This window comes from Pteropus alecto, unplaced genomic scaffold, assembly GCF_000325575.1.
Source record: "Pteropus alecto unplaced genomic scaffold, ASM32557v1 scaffold73, whole genome shotgun sequence".
NCBI classification, from domain to species: domain Eukaryota; kingdom Metazoa; phylum Chordata; class Mammalia; order Chiroptera; family Pteropodidae; genus Pteropus; species Pteropus alecto.
In genome coordinates, this window is record NW_006436284.1 from 7,083,750 (window position 1) to 7,087,834 (window position 4,085).

A 4,085-nucleotide genomic window follows, 5' to 3' on the forward strand; every position below is an offset into this window, starting at 1 on the left:
TAATTAGATGTGTAACAGAGTGCCTTGCTCCTTAAATAAATTCTATGGGAAAGAATAATTTTATAAGAAAACTTAGTTCTTCAATAGCAATTTTTAAAATCTAGTGTTTTTTAAAAAAATTTTTTTTTTTTACATGGAGTCTGCTTAAGGTAAGATATTGGCGTATAGTTTGTGCTGCATTTATACACCTTTTCTTGCTCATCTTGCACATCCCGCCCCCTCCCACTGGGGCCACAGCGCTCTCTGTGGATGATAGTGTAAGTAGCCAGCTTGCCAAGGTTCTGGGAAATGCATCATCTTTAAAGTTGTAGAGACATTTAATTTAAATAGTCCTCTGCATTTTCTTGGAATTTTCTCTTTTTGAAAAAGCACCATATTTACACTATTATAGGACTCCTCTAATCAGTGATCTAATTACCCCGTCTTGATAAACCTGAGATGAATTCAAGTTCATAGACTATTGTAAATTATTTTGAGTATCTGTTAAGTTGTTAAAAACATTTTTTTTTAAACAAAATAAAATCGGGATGAAATGACACAGAAATTCTAATTACATTAAAGAGAAACATCTGAGATATCTTGAGTTTCTTCCTTTAAAAATATTAAAACTGAGTGGAGCTGTCGTCTATGAAAGATAAAGATAAATCACTGGAAAAGACTTTAAAGGTTTATAACTATTTGGTAAAAGGATTTATGAAATCTAAAAACTAGAAAGAAAGAACAGAATGAATCAATCAGATATCCTCCTCTTTGACAAATGAGGTAAAACTTGTTTGTTCTTTGTGGACTGATTTTTAAAATATAGAATTTGATGAGCTGTGAACTTCGAGCTAACTAAAAAAAAAAATCCTTCCAGTAAACTCGATTTCAAAGGTGGACTCTTTTCCTAATGAAGTATCTATCCTTTTTAAATCTTTTAATATGTGTAATTTTTTTCTCTTGAAAATACAAATTCTAATCTGTATTTCACATTTTACACAAAAAGCTCTCTTTTTGAAATTCTTCCCTAATTAAAAAAAAAAAACTAAAAAATAATGTATGTATGGGACACATACTAAATTTATAAATTAGTTTCTTAGATGTACTTAGGTGAAAAAGATGAATATACTCCTAAGTGAAAGAAATGCCATTGTACTCAGGATTTGTAGCTCCCTGAAGTGGAGAAAGGAAAAGGTAAGCCTCTTCCATAGCACTAACATGGATGGATATCTCCGTTGATTACCCTCCTTGCACATTTGTGAGATGGAAAGTAGGACCATCCAAAGGAAGTCACAACAGCCTAGGATGCTTTCATGGCCCCTAGTGTTTTGTTGGCACTCTGTGATGCTATTTGGCAGTTTTAATTGTTGTTTCATGCAGATATGGCTCTATGGTCTTAACCGAACCCTGGGCAGAAAGTGGAGACTGTGTAGTAAAAGCATGGAATTCTATTCTATGTGAGTTGTGAAACCATTTTCATTACTCTGTAGTCATAGTGTCATTAGTATTACAACCCAATAAAACTGACAACCAAGTTGATTTGACTCATTCATGGAAGACCAGCTCTTCTTATGAAGAAATAATATATTTAAAGTATGTTTCCACAGTTAAAACAAATTTTCATTTTAAATTTTATTTTCTTTTAATGTCATTAATTTTCTAAATAAGGGTTGATAGTGACCTTTTCCTTTCATCAAAGTGCAGAGACTCCAAAGGTTAAAGCCTCAGGATTGGTTTCCCTATGCTCTTCCCACTTGGTCCCATTCCATCTGTAATCCTCTTTTGTAAACATTCTTTCTTTCTCTCCTTCAAGGAAAAGTTTCTTAAACATTATATCCTACACCCAGGTAGGGTTAGTTCTTGGGCCAAGAAAGTGACAGCAGAATCATAGTGATATATTATATACTCTATTTCCAGGATAGAAGTTGGGGCAGATACCATGAGGGAGCTGGGTAGGATGGGGCAGGGACAGAGAGGGTAGAACTAGGTCACAGATAAAGCCTAGGGAAAAGGAGGTGTCGTAGTGAGACCGAAAAGTTTTGGATAATCGGTATTCAGTGATCTTGGGACAAAGGAATTGGAAAGAATTGGAGAGAAGAAGAGAATATGGGAATCAATAAGTTCGAGTCCAGGCAAGGAGAACGCTAGGTCTCAAAAAACCAGAAATGCTGAAGCATATTCTGTAGAGCAGAAACCAGCTCTTGTGTTAAGTGGAATAAAGAACCCCCATGTCTCTCCCATTGCCTCATAGATGTCCACATCTATATCCCTGAAACCTGTAAATATATTACTGTACATGGCCATGCATTTGCAGATGTGATTAGGTTAACGATCTTGAGATGAGAGATCATCTGGAGAGACTTTTATGTCACAGCCACCAGGACCCCGCTTTTTTATCTCCCTCAACTTTTGCAGTGCAAATCACTACTTCAGAAGCTGTCTAAACCTACAATTGTGTCAAAGACTCAGGTCATGGTGTCACCTACCCACCTCTTCTTCTATGCCAATCTTTTCTAGAATTTTTTTTTTTTTTTACCAATTTACAATTATTTGCTTGAAGTGCTGATCCCCAATCCTTCAGTATTGTTAAGTTTCAATCACTATTTCCCACTGAAAGGAAGAATGTTGACTTTTAAGTTGTTTTGACTTTTGTATCATTTATGTTCATTTATTTGTTTCCTTTGTATGAAATAAATTAAAAGACTTAAATCTATGAATTTTTAATTTAGAAAACAAGTGTTTTTCAAATGTAATAACCTTTAGCAGGCCTAGTAATTATCCTTAAGATTGGTTTCAGTTGCCCCAGAATTTTTGCTATAAACTTTTACAATAGGAATTAGGAAAGATGTAAAATGAACTTCATTTTTAAATCTCTACAGCTTTAGGCTCTTACAGTTCTTCAATGATGAATAGAAGAAATGTGTCCAATTAAGAATAAAATAGAATTAAATATCTTCTTTGCTCTTTTACAGAAAGAATTATGAGGCTTTATTGTCTTTGAAAGTCTCATAGTAAGTGTCTGTCACATTATGAATAGGACATAAAGTATAATATAGTCAAACCTCACTAATGTGTATAAAGTTGGGGAGAAAAACTAGTGTGAATTAGAAGAAAAGACAATTATAGCATAGCATAAATAAATAAAATAATTTCATTTTGAATAAATTTCATAGAATAAAGCTTATGTTTAATAATAGCAATAATGATGATGATCATGATAATAGTAAAGTTATAATGGTTGGAGCTTATATAGAGTTTATTATGTTCCAGGCACTGTTCTGAGATCTTTACATTTATTATGTCATTTGGTCCTCACAAGTACCTGAAGTTTGTATTATTATTACCCAAATATTATAGGTTAGAATATCGATGCACAGATAGATTAAGTAACTTGCCTAAGAGGTTAAATAACTTGCATGGTGAGGGGTGGCGTTTAGTTACCTTACTTTCAGTGAATTAATGCTTTAAAGAGCATTATAAAGGCCTTACTTTGGCTGTTAGTGAAATGAAATAGGCATTTTCAAGACCAAATGTAACTTAAATGTACACGTGGTTCTGTGAGTGACTATTTCTCAGTCCGTGAAGCATTCCAAATGTATGTATATTTCCCAGTAAATAAATGTGAGAAATACCATTCTTTCCAAACCCTCCAATAGAAAAATCGTAATGCTGAAATTTAGAGAGATTGATAAAGTTGGCATTTACCTTTCTGCTTCCTGTGGATTTCACGTACAAAAGAAAGCCACTGGTCGTGGGCTGACCTCTAGGAGGGGGAGTAACCATGGGTGACACAGTTCTCTGTGAGTGGAAGGAATATTTAATAATAGCAATAATGATGATCATGAGAGATGCAATTGTAAGCCATCAGTAGCTAATATTCCCAGCAGCTGGAAGGTGAGTGATCCAGTCCAGAATCTGGGACCAGGTCGGGGCACACCCATTAGAAAAAGTGGAAAAAGTCACAGATAATTGACTAAAGGTAAAGATACAAATGGCAAAGAAAAATATGAAAAACAATGCTCATTAACAAAGACATGTAATCAGGACAACCGTTTTCTCCTATCAAATTGGCGTAAGTGAAAGAACATTCCACTTATATTCAGCAG